Source organism: Natrix helvetica (genome assembly GCF_964273705.1).
Source record: "Natrix helvetica genome assembly, chromosome: 15".
In the NCBI taxonomy this organism is placed as follows: domain Eukaryota; kingdom Metazoa; phylum Chordata; class Lepidosauria; order Squamata; family Natricidae; genus Natrix; species Natrix helvetica.
The window spans coordinates 9,483,858-9,497,406 of NC_138565.1; positions in this window are offsets into that span (position 1 = coordinate 9,483,858).

The window sequence follows — 13,549 nt, forward strand, 5'->3', positions numbered from 1 at the left end:
GGGCTTTTCCATTTGTCCCCCTACAGCTCTTCTGGAGTTGAGCAGCCAACGAATGTTAAATAAAAATAAATAAAAATAAATATGATCTGCAACTCAGCTGTCTCCAAGTGTCTTTTATTCCAAGGGGATAAAATCTGCCCCCTTTGGAAGGAATAACTCTGAGCGGCCCCTCCAGAAGGGATTGGCATATCCCAGGTGGTTCAGCCAAGCACTTTCCTGCTGAGGCTAACAAGAACAAAGATTTCTGGCCAGTGGGGTCCAGGAGGAGCAGGGGCGGATTCTACCAGTTCTCAACTATTCAGGAGTTAATTTTCTAAGCAGCTTGTAGAATTGGTTGTTGGAAGAAATCTCCTTTTGTTTTTTCCCACTTTACAGGGCTAATCATGTAAGGAAGGTAAGAAGGAAACATTCTGGTGTTGTCTCTAGTCTAATCTTTATTGCCCTGCTTACAGAAGCTGCCTCTCCGTTAACCCTTATTACATTCTTGGCAGTGTGCCTAGACTTACTGTTGCCTCTGGAGCTTCTCCGGAGTTTTTTTTTCTTTGCTGGTACTTTGCTGGGCTTGACTTTCTTAAAGGGGAAGGGTTGTTTTAAGCTTTTTACACTGCTGTTGGGAGGAAATACTCCCCTTTTGGGAGTTCTTCCAGCCGGGATGCAACGGCCAGTATTTTGAAGAAATAATTGAATAACGAAGCAGAGCTGCCAGAAAGAAGCTTTTAATAACAAGAAACCAAGATGTGTGACATTCAGCAAAGCTAGAATGATTGACATTCAATCATGACTTTATATACCCTTTCTGAGTTTTGGCTCTGAAGCACTGTAAAGTGGTATATAAGTCTAAGTGCTAATGCTATTCTGATAGACAGATCCTATGAGCTTAAAGGGGGCAGAAGAGTGTGGTCCAGGCAGGGGGACTTCCTTAGAAGAGCCAAGACCACGACAGTACCTGAGTACACACAATCAGAGGCTCAGGCCAGCACCTTCTGCCCACCCCCAAAACCTGCTGTCCAGAGATTTCCTCATGCAAAGATGGTGTTTTTCCTGAAGGCAAAGGAGCTCTGGGATATTGTTGTTAATCAAAAAACTGGCAAAACATTTTGTGAAGCAGATTTGCTGGCTTTATGGTATTCCGTGGCGAGTAATATCAGATCGTGGAGTCCAATTTACTGCTAAATTCTAGAGGAAGTTCCTGAGGTCCATAGTGGATCATCCCAAGGGTTTAGCTCGGCTTTTCATCCCGCTACTAACGGATCGGCAGAATGATCCAATGCAATGTTGGAACAATACATTAGATGTTATGTAAATTATCAACAAGAAAACTGGGTGGATTTACTACCATTTGCAGAAGTGGATTATAATAATGCAGTACATAGTACTGGGCTGACTCCTTTTCAAATAACTACCGGCATGGATTTTGTGCCTATGCCTGAATTGCCTAGAGAACCACCCGCCTCCATGTCCCTAATAGAATGGATGCATTACAAAAAGGGTGGGAGAATATGAAGAAGCAGCTGAGAAATATAAGAAACAGGCAGACAAGCACAGGTCTCTCCAACCACCTTTTCGGATAAGAGACAAAATGTAATTGTCAACTAAATACCTAAGATTGAGGTTACCGAGCAAGAAATTCAGGCCTAATTTCCTTGGCCCTTTTCCTATAGTGAAAGTGATTAACCCTGTGACTGTCCAACTTGGCCTCCCTCGGATACTAGGAAAAATACATCCGGAGTTTCACGGCAACTTATTGAAACCGGCAGTAGGATCTACTTTAAGACCCGTACCAGCTGCCCCTCCCCAACCTATGATAGTGCAGAGCAGGGGTGGGTTCTGACAGTCACTATTGCAGGTTCGCTCATGCCCACGCCAAGCATGTGGACACACTTGATACAGGGTATTCGTGCATGTGCAGTGGAATAAAAATTGCTCTGCCTATGCGCAGAAGCAAAAAACAAGATGGCGGTGCCTACGGTGCGGAGGGGAGTTTGGTGTTTTGGTGGACTTTGGATGAACCCCTCTTTTGTGTTCTGTCTATTTCATTATCCAGGACATGCTTTTCTCTTCAGGGAGGGGGGGGGCTGTCAGCTATGGAAGCGATATTAACACTGGGAGCTTCCACAATGCCACATTCTTGTGCTTGGGAAATTAGGAGGGGGGATTTAGTAGAGGGAATTTAGGTACACATAATAGCATTCTTCTTTTCGGTCAAGTTCATGGTATTCCTGCACCTGGAGGAGGAGTGGCTGAAGGGATGTCTCGAGTTGGGACGGATGGGGACTGGACCAGTGGTGAAATCTAAATTTGTTTGCCACCGGTTCTGTGGGCGTGGCTTGGTTTGGGGGGGTCATGTGACTGGGTGGGCGTGGCCAACTTTTTCCCACTTTTTAAAGCACTTTTTCCTGCTGGTTGGGGCGAATAGGTAGGGTATAAGTATAGGTATAGTATAAATCTTGATTACGATCAAAGACCAGCAATGCATATTACTTTATACAATATGTTAAAAAGTACTGACATTAAAATATAATTACAAAGTATTGCCATTTTTGTATCTACATTGTTTTAATATGACTGTACACCGCCCTGAGTCCTGTTTAGGAAAGGGTGCAGTCTATAAATTAAAGATTATTATTATTATTATTATTATTATTATTATTATTATTATTATTATTATTATTATTATTATTATTATTATTATTAAAAGCAGATAATAACATACATGTTCTCAAATTGTTCGGGTCACTCCCTGGTTCACATGGGTAAAAATCCGATCAGTATGGGAGTAAATACAATGGTCCAGAAATTGTTAGAGATATGTCCAAATAATTGGTACAAGATGACAACTATATTTCTGTAACCAATTTTTTTTTTGTGGACATTTCAGCAACACAGAATTTTGCCACTGCATACGTGGTAGCCGGGTTAGTGTCCTGGAGGAGAAAGCCTACATAAAAATGGTCTTCCCTCCCAGGCAATCTCCCTGGCAATAAGGGGAGAATATATGCAGAGCTACAAACTCTCACAGTGTAATAGAAGAGGTGAATAGGTAGGAAAAATGCTTTAAAAAGTGAAAAAGAAAAGGTTTTTGACAATCGGGTGGCACAGCTAAGTGTCATGGAATCTCCCCCCCACACACACACACTTTTTAAAGCATTTTTTTTACTACTGGTTCAGGTGAACCTTAGTATTTTTTGCTACCGGCTCTAGTGGACCAGTCAGAACCGGTAGCATTTCACCCCTGTATTGGACCCTGTGATGGACTGATGAGTGCAGGGGCTGAGTTTGGACTTTTGACTTACTTAGGAAAAGCCTGGAAATCTCAGATTTGGATTTTCCCAGATGTTCCTGTATTGCATTGGCATCCTTCAGTCTGAAAAGACTACGGTTATTGTGCTCTGGGAAGAGGTCAAAGCTGGAGTATCCTCTACAGAGAATGAGGCCTGAGTAGATTAATATGGAGGATAGACTGTTACCCAAGCAGCCTATCCCTCCTCTCCATGTCGCTGAAAGAGTCCAATGGAACAGCAGAACTGATACGATTGGTTCCAGTTGCATCGCAGGAGTTACCAGAACGTGGTTTTACACAGACACGAACTGCTTCTGGGACTCCAGCTCCAGATTTTGCCAGGAGGTTGACTCCTGAAGCCTTTTTCCAGGAGTGGATGCAGCCACAAGGCAGTGGAGGTTTGTAATCGGAGTTTCCCTTCTCCTAGAAGATGGCTCTGCAGCTTGATCTGCTGTTGGGGCGTAGAGCCCTCTTCCCCCTTCCAAACTGTGGACTGTCTTCTCCTGTAACCCTGGAAAGGGGCCCTTACGAGGTGGACCAATGTTTTTTAAGGAGGGGTTACTCCTCCATCACTCACCCTTTGTCCTGGCTTGTGACAGGCAGAGCCTGGCTTCCCAAACGTTGGGCCCAGGATGGTGGGTTTTCCCTGTATACCTCCTCTAATAAAGGGGGGCTTTGAGAAAATGCCTGTCTGGGAGAGTTTCATTGGAGGTGGGGCTTTCTGGAATGCTGCCACCCTGTTTGTCAAATAAAGGCAGCAAGCGAAACATTTCTGTGGGGCCTTCCTCATTCCTCTTTTCCAGAAGGTGATACAACAGTCCTGAGGGCCAACGCTGCCTCTCCTTGGCTTGAGCGGCTCCTTCCCTCCCTCCCTCCCATGTGGCTTGGCTTAGAGCTGGGACACTGTTGGCTCTCTTGGCACCGGCCCAACAGAACCACTTCAATCACCCGCCTTTCCACCAGTAAACACCAGGGGCAAACTTGCATCTCTTTGTTCATCAAGAATCTCAGAATAGACGAAGTGCTACTATAACTTCAGAGAAACGATTAAAAAAAAACCTTCCCTTCCTTGGCAAAATCTGGCAAGACTGGTTCTTTGGCTGTTCTACTGCTTGATGGGTTACTTTAAAGATCAATGCATAAAACAACTTTATCTGGAGAAGAATCTTGAGATCTGAAGGCCAAATATCCATTTCCCAATTAAAGAGACATTTTGCAATCTGCCATGCCCCCAAATCAGAGGGCAGTCTGGATTCAGTGTCCTTAAAGGTGCCACCCAGGGGTGGGACTCAGCCGGTTTGGACCGGATCAGGCTAACTGGATGCTACTTTTGCAATTCTCTGTTGCTGTTGTGACCTCTGAAGAAAAACGGGGAGCCTGTCTTTTGAACAACAGGAGAATAAAATGAAAAAAGGGAGCAATCCCCGAAAGGCTGCTTGGAGGTCCCTTCATTCTTCTCCACTCGGTCTTTGCCCGGGTGCCTCCCTGGGGCCGCTGGCTGTGGGCCAAGGTGGGGAAAACCCTTTGGGTCAATGCTGCACCTCCTGTTCCTGCAGTTCTGCTGGCTGAGGATCAGAGGAACAGGGAAAACAGACAGGAACGGGGAATAGCAGGCAATTTTACACAATTCTTTCTACTCCCCCAGTGGCTTTTAGGGATGTTTGTCCTTATCTATGCTGCATCTTTACACATTGGGCCACTTTTATTTCATGAGTAGTTCACAACACTGTGTAAGAAAACTCAGGCTTTGGGCCAGCAGCCTCTCCCTGACCTCAGATGGAGAAGAGCCTTACTTCTCAAAGACCACATCATCCGTGGCCAAATTCTCTAGTGGCTTTTCCAGGAGAGCCCAAAGGCTGAGCTCTTTTCTGGATTGTTTGCAAGGATCTTGAAATATTTTGTTGCAAATGGCCCTTTTCTGTCATGGAATTCACAGCACATAACCGAACCTTCTCTTTGCCTTGTTGCTTTTAATCCTTCAGCCATGTTGTTCATATTTCTACAAAATCAGGAAAGTTAATAGCTGGTTCAGCCCTGTCCCCAAATTTGAAGTCTGATATAATTTTGGCCATTGGACCACTGGTCCTTTACTCCATATTGGAAATCTGATTCTGCTGCCAACCAACTAGCAGGAAGAGAGGATCACCTACAGACATCTCATGCGGTAGTAGCCACATGTCTCCCCTTGAGGCTTTGCTTTGAAGTGTAAGGTTCCAGCAGTTTCCCCGAGCCACTGGAATACCAAAGGAGATGAGGCTCGCAAAAAATGTCAGCTTTTATTTATGGCGATATCCTGGCAAACAGCAAATATTGGTTTAATCAGTAACAATTATATAGTAACATAAGCAATTCATAATGAAAGCAAATAGCCAATATTGATTCATATTGATTCATATAGTGCTTCAGAAGCAGATGGGGTGCCTTCCTCTAGAATGAAGAATTATGTATGTGTTTAACTAGCAGGTGTGTTCTTTGATCAACAAGGAAGCTGTTGCCCTGGAGGACCCACTTAAAGGGGAAAGGGACAAAAACAGAACGTCCAAATAAAAGTGGTGGGTTCAGGGGAGATGACTTCCGGTCCCCGAAGGCGACGGACGTGCACGTCCGCTGCTCATCTTTTTGGTGGGCTCCCTTTGGGAGCACAGGGTGCCTTAGAGGGGCGCCCTGCCATAGGGCGGCTTGCTGGGACCCCCTGGATTGGCGGTGGCCATAGGGGGGGTCTCCAGCTTCGCCCCAGGAGCCGGTAAGCGTGGGGGTGTGTGGCAGTACTGCATTTCGCCGTGCGTCTTCGCTGAGCGGAGCCTGGAAGGAAACAACCAATTTGAAGGATACAGCTGAAGTGCGGTGAGGTGGGAAGTCTCCCCAAGTCTTTTACTAATCTACTCAATTGATGAACTGAAGTCTTGTTAAAACTTTGATTCAATCTCTGGAAGAGTTAAGATTGGAGGGGAGGATTTCCACCCCCCTCGGAAAAGCGGCACTTGTAAAATCTCTCTCTCTCATAGGAGAGAGAGAGAGCTAAAAACTTACTTTCACTTCCCCTAAGCAATGGGAGAATGACTTTTTACTACAATTGTGAGAGAAAGGATGGTTGAACTGATCCTTCTTTAAACTATTTATGGGAACTTTGGACTTGTTGTTTTCTGACCTCCTGTGAAGGCTGAGCCAAGATGGCCAACTTCCTCCTTCTTCTTTGCCTCTATGAATGAGATTCCTCTTTTGGAAGATTTTCTGGCTCTGAATTAGTTTCCACCCCAGAGACCTCCAGGAGCCTCTCCTATTATGTATTTCCCTTGGATTTAGAATATTTTGATTTAACTGTTTGACCTGGAGCTGCATTGGAAGATTAACATTCTCTTCTGGGTTTTCCTGCCTTGTGATCTCTCCCGGCTGTGCTTCTCCACAGACGCCATTTCTTTGCACAGACGCATAACTGTCTCTGAGTTTCATGATGGGTCCTAAAAAATTACCGCCTGGTAAGGCTTCTTTGGCCCCAACATCTTCTACGTCCAGCCCGATTACCCAACATACACCATTGGTGTCATTTCTACAACCTAAAGTGCCTGAAGAGAGCTCAAAGGATTTATCAGTTCACCAAATGCTTCAATCTCTTTTAAAGGGACAGGACGAATTGAAAAAACAACTCACAGATCTAAATGATCAGCTCAGAGAAAAACAACAACAAACCACACAAAACAAACAGAGAATAGATGTACTGGGGGAGGGCGTGGTTGGGATGAGGGATGAGGTTAAGACAATCCAGAGGGGGAATATAGAATTTGAAAATCATATGATAAAGATGGAATTTGAAAGAATGTCTTTTTTTCTTAGATTTCAAAACTTGCCAGAAACCGAGAATGAAGATCTTAAGGAGATTATGACTACAATTTTAGCAGAATACATTAAAAGAGATAAACAGCAGCTGTTGTGGGATATTGACCCGATTTACAGGATCAACTCAGCATACGCTAGAACACACAATGTTCCAAGGGAAGTCCATGTTAAATTTCTTAGAAAGACTACAAGAGATGAGGTTCTAGGAGCTCAAAGGGACCACTAAAATATAAAGACAAAGAAATAACCATTCTTAAACAGATTCCAAAGAAACTAAGAGATAAGAGGAAGAAATATTCCTCTTTAGCAAAGAAATTATATAATAAAGGAGTCTGGTTCACGTGGTTATTGCCAGAAGGTATGCTGATTTTCTGGGAGGGCAGCAGAATTAGAATTAACCCAGTTGTGGAGGCGGAGGCTTTCACTAAAAAACACAATGCTCTCCTAGACGAAACAGGGGATGGTACACAAGAAATGAAGGAGGGAGGGGCCGAGGCTCTGCCAGCAGATGGGGGGGGGGAGAGGATGCAACATCTAGAAGACTCAGGTCACAAAAGTGATTTGAAACATTATTGCAATTGTTGTTATAATGTAACTTTATGGAAGTGATACAAAAAATGATTGAATATACTGATGACTTAGTGTAAAACTCAAAACTGCCAATGTTTATTCAAATGTTGATGTTTTTCCATTTTTTTTTGTAAAAGTTGTGAGATTTGGGGGGACTGCTCTCCCCCGCATGATGTAGCTGTCAACATTTTCTATACCTTTTTAAACCCCTTTTCCTTGAAAAAAATTGTAAAAACCAATAAAAATTTGTTTAAAAAAAAGTAGTGGGTTCAGGCCAGGCAGCAATTGGAATCGAGCAGGCATCCTGAGGAGAGCTGGAGAGGAAGTGGGTCTCCTCCTCCTGTTCTGCCTGATCAGAGGTGGGTTCCTACCGGTACGGTTTGGCCGAATAGGTAGTAGTTCTGGCAGACACATGACTGTACTGGTTCTATCGGTGGTGCCATAGGTGCCGCTATCTTGTTCTTTGCTTCTGCACAGAAGCATTTTTTAGTACTGTACATGTGCCCTGCCCCGTCCCGCCTAGTTTCTGCTCTGCAGCTTGCCTGCCTGAAGCACTGCACCCTTCCCCCTTCCCTGTGGCCTGCAACCCTGCCATGCTTTCCTGCCTTCCACACAGCCTTCCCAGCGGTCCCCCTTCTGGCCCTTGGTAGAAACGCTGGGGCTGAGAGGGGCACAACCGGCGGTGCTCCGGGAGGGCAAGCGGACATATGCAGGGCTGCTGCATATGCGTGTCAACTCCTAACATTGCCATAGTGAGAGAAGGGGGGGGGAGCGCATTCCACACATACTGTTGGCTGAAGTCAAATCTCAGATTACTGCAGCAGGCTTGGGAGGACTGCATCTCATAGGGGAATGTGATTTATGACACAGACTGAGGGGAGGGAAGGAACAGGGGTAAAGTTTACCAGAGCATCTATTAGTGCATTTTTCAGAACAAGTCTGGACAAACAGATTGCCCAGGTAACTGCTTAGCACGACATCCCAAACCGACTCTCTGAGTGGTTCCAAGTAGCAATAAAATTGTGCGCTAACGACATGAGAAAGCCACTGATCACAAAAGAGAGAGGTCAACCCAACCTGAAACTGCCCAGCTGACGGGGACCCACAGCAACACAGTAGGCCCTGAAAACACCCCCCCTTGAAGTCCACTGAAATGCTACAGATGTGGGGGGTGGGCCACATGGCATCTGCGTACATGACCCCAACCCTGATGCCAAGGCCAGAGCCACCATCCAGGGCACGACTCCAAACAGGCAGACTTCATACCCTGCAACGGATTACCCTCAGCTCACAAGCTGGCCAAACTGTTCCTGAAGCACATCTACTGCCTGTCTGGATTACCTTGAAGAATTATCTCAGACAGAGGCGGTCCAATTCACGGCTCTGGAGGGGGTTCCTGTGGTCCATTGGGTCATCCCAGGGCCTTAGCTTGGCTTTTCACCCAAGCACCAATGGGGCAGCAGAGAGATTGAATGCCATGGTAGAGCAGTACCTGAGGTGCTACGTGAACTATCAGCAGTCCAATTGGGCAGATTGAATTTCCTGGACCTTTCTTTGGGAGAGGGAGCGGTTTATAAATTTAAATAAAGTTAAAGTTAAAGTTTGGTATGGGGCTTGGCAATTACTTCAACAGTCACATTCCTTCATGCAGATTGTATCTCCACTCTCACTTGGAAGGCAAACCTCTAGTAAGAATTTCCCTCCTCTCATTCACACACACACACAAGGCAACACTCCCCTCAACCCTCCAAAATAAGGGATTCTACTCACCTAGAGGACATTACCCTACAGCCCTCAGTGCAAGCCTCTTTGAGTTCAGGTCAGGCTGGGATCAGAGTCTGCCAGCTATGACTCTGGAGGAGGAGGAGGAGATTCCGGCGATGGCGGTCGCCTTCCTAAGCTCCTAAGCTTACCATGGAGCGCCCGACTGGGTAGGAGGTTGCTGCCGGCCCTCATGTCATCGGAGGGCCGAGAATTGGGTAGCCCGACCACCCTGGCTTGCTTTGGGCTTGTTTTAGCCCACCAGGGTTGGTCGGAGAAGACCACCAGCACCCTTACCCAATTGGGCTTCAATATTTTATCAATTTATTCAAGGTTAGACCTGCTCCGCCTGCGGGAGGCCCCTCTCTCGCAGGTATGGCCCTTGGCTCTTACAAGGGCCTGCCTTGATGACGGGTTTGTGAACCCCAAGAGGTGGAAGAAACGGAAGCTGAGGGGATTTTTAGCCAAATGTTTTACATTGTTTTTAGGGGGTTCCAGGGAGGGGGGGTTAACCAGGCCGGGAGGGAAGCCAGCGCCAGACGAACAGGTGAGTCCAGGAGGGAAGTGAGCGGGGGGGGGGGGAGAGGGAACAAATTATTCCGGTAGAGGGTTGTTTTATTACATCGGTCGCGGGGAGGGGAGATAAGACAAGAGAAGATCACAAGGTCGGTTGGGAGACCGTGGCTGTTGGCTATGCCCGGTCATTTGTACCAACCCCCTGCGAGGACAAGAGAAGATCACAAGGTCGGTTGGGAGACCGTGGCTGTTGGCTACGCCCGGTCGTTTGTACCAACCCCCGCAGCCTAGGTGGTCAGGAACTACAGAGCCAGGGCCTGCGGCTGATGCTTTGCAATGCAAGGTCCGTAACCAACAAGGCCCCCCTCATTAGCGAGTTGATCTCCGAGGGGGAGCTGGACCTTGCAGGGATAACGGAGACCTGGTTGGGCCACGAGGGTGGTTTACCCCTCGTGGAAATGTGCCCACCGGGTTTCCGTGCATTCCATCAGCCTCGGGCCCTGGGTAAGGGTGGTGGGGTGGCGGTAGTTATACGGGATGGTCTAGAACCGAGAGAGTTCACTGTTCCTCAGATACCCGGTTGTGAGTCCCTAGGTGTGAAATGGGGCCAAGGGAGGCAGTTGGGCCTGCTGATTGTATACTTGGCTCCTCACTATACATCAGCGGCCCTGCCCGAGCTCCTCGAGCTGATCTCAGAGACAGCGGTTGAGATCCCCAGGCTTTTGGTCATGGGGGACTTCAACCTGCCGTCGACGGGAGCAGCATCTGAGGTGGCTCGGGAGTTCATGGCTTCCATGACAGCCATGGGCCTGACCCAATTAATTCAGGGCCCCACACACGAGGGCGGTCACACACTGGACCTTATTTTTGTATCTGAACAGCGGACAAGTGATCTGGGAATAGGGGATTTAGTTATTACTCCCCTGTCATGGTCAGATCACTCATGTCTCCGGCTCGACTTCCCTGCCGCTACCCCCCACCGCGAGGAGGCGGAGCCAGCCTGTCCAAGCTGGTACCGCCCCAAGCACCTGATGGAACCGGATAGGTTCCAGACGGAGCTTGGGCCACTACCTGTAGCCCTGACCCGCGCTCGGTCGGAGGACCTAGTGGCCGCCTGGAATACGGCGGCGGCTGGGGCCTTGGACCGGGTTGCGCCTTTGCGACCTCTCCTGCGGCAGCGATCCACCCGAGCTCCTTGGTACACCGAGGAGCTGAGGGTGATGAAGCGCCATAGGAGACGTCTAGAGAGCAGGTGGCGATCCTCACGCTCCGAGTCTGATCGAACACAGGTAAGAGCCTATTTACGGACCTACCTTGTGGCATTGAGAGCGGCCAAACGTAGACATGGTGCCGCTCTTATTGCGTCCGCGGATAACCGCCCTGCCGCCCTGTTTAGGGTGACCCGCTCTCTCCTGTCACAGGGGACGCGGGGGGCACCCTTGCAGGGTAGAGCAGAGGAGTTTGGGGAATATCTGCAGGACAAAGTCGCTCAGATCCGGAGCGGATGGGCCCCTCCAGTGGGCCGGACGAGCCGTCAACAGTGAGTCTTGTGAGACCATTCTGAGAGGAGTTTGACTCTGTTGCCCCCGAGGATTTGGACAGGTTGCGTGGACGGCTGCGACCCACCACATGTTTAATGGACCCGTGTCCCTCCTGGCTGGTACTGGCATCCTGGGAGGTGACACGAGGCTGGCTTCTGGGCCTGGTGAACGCCTCATTGGGTGAGGGATACTTACCAACTGCCTTGAAAGAGGCGGTGGTGAGGCCCTTACTCAAGAGGCCTTCACTGGACCCAATGGAGCTGGCTAATTATCGTCCAGTCTCCAACCTTCCCTTTTTAGCGAAGGTTGTTGAGAATGTGGTGGCACAGCAATTTCCACGACACCTTGACGAATCTGAATATCTAGACCCACGCCAGTCCGGCTTCCGACCCGGGCACAGCACAGAGACAGCCTTGGTCGCGCTGGTTGATGATCTCTGGAGGGCCAGAGATAGAGGTTGTTCCTCTATCCTGGTCCTATTAGACCTCTCAGCGGCTTTTGATACCATCGACCATGGTATCCTATTGCGCCGGCTGGAGGGGATGGGAGTCGGAGGCACCGTTTTACGGTGGTTCGGCTCCTACCTCTCCGACCGGTCGCAATGTGTGTTGACAGGGGGGCAGAGGTCGACCCTGAGGTCACTCACTTGTGGGGTGCCGCAGGGGTCGGTCCTCTCGCCCCTCCTGTTCAACGCATATGTGAAGCCGCTGGGGGAGATCATCCGTGGTTTTGGGGTTGAATACCATCTGTACGCTGATGATACTCAGCTGTACGTTTCAACCCCAAATCACCCCAGCGAGGCTGTCGAAGTGATGTCCCGGTGTTTGGAAGCCGTCGGGGTCTGGATGGGGGACAACAGACTCAAACTCAACCCCTCCAAGACTGAGTGGCTGTGGCTACCGGCACCTCGGTTCAGTCAGCTGACTCCAACACTGGCCATAGGGGGCGAACAACTGCCCCCTGTGGAACGGGCGCGCAATTTGGGCGTCCTCCTAGATGCCCGGCTGTCAATGGACGACCATGTGGCAGCCATGGCAAGGGGGGCGTTCCACCAGGTTCGCCTGGTGCGCCAATTGCGCCCCCTTCTGGACCGGGATGCCCTACGCACGGTCACTCATGCACTGGTGACGTCTCGCCTGGACTACTGTAATGCTCTCTACATGGGGCTTCCCTTGGGACGCGCACGAAGACTGCAGCTAGTCCAGAACGCAGCCGCGCAGGCAGTCATGGGGAGTACTAGGTACTCCCACGTAACACCGCTCCTGCGCGAGCTGCACTGGCTACCTGTGGTCTTTCGGGTGCGTTTCAAGGTTTTGACCACCATCTTTAAAGCGCTCCATGGCATAGGGCCTAGTTACCTGCGGGATCGCATCCTCCCACACACATCCCTGCGGCCAATTCGCTCTCACAGGGAGGGGCTTCTCCTGGTGCCGTCCACTAGGCAATGCCAACGGGCGACACCAAGGAGTAGGGCCTTCTCTGTGATGGGCCCAACCCTCTGGAATGACCTCCCCCCCGACATTAGAACCACTACTGACTTCCGCTCCTTCCGGCAGAAACTGAAGACACACCTGTTCCGACTGGCTGGCCTGGCATAATTTTTAACGTCTACCTCCTGGCATATATATTTCCTACTGGTTTTCTAGGGGACTTAATTTTATAGGACACTGGGGTTTTAAATTCTGTATATTTTAAATTATTTACTTAGCAATTACAGTTCTGTCTATTTTTATCCTCCTCTTTTATGTATTTATCCATTTAATAATTTTAATTGTTTAAATTTTATAGTTATTTATGATGTTTTTGATATGGACTGTACACCGCCCCGAGTCCCTTTTGGGAGAGGGGGCGGTCTAGAAGCGCTAATTAAATAAATAAAATAAATAAAAATGACCAGGTCGAGATCTTTGGATGAAATTTTCCAGGAGCGCTCTTGACATCGTAACTGGTCTTTGCTGTTTTTTCCTGCCTGCTGAAATGAAGGACACTGTGTTGTCCCCAATTCAGGTCTGAGCCTGGTGCTGAAGCAAATGATGGACGCCAGACA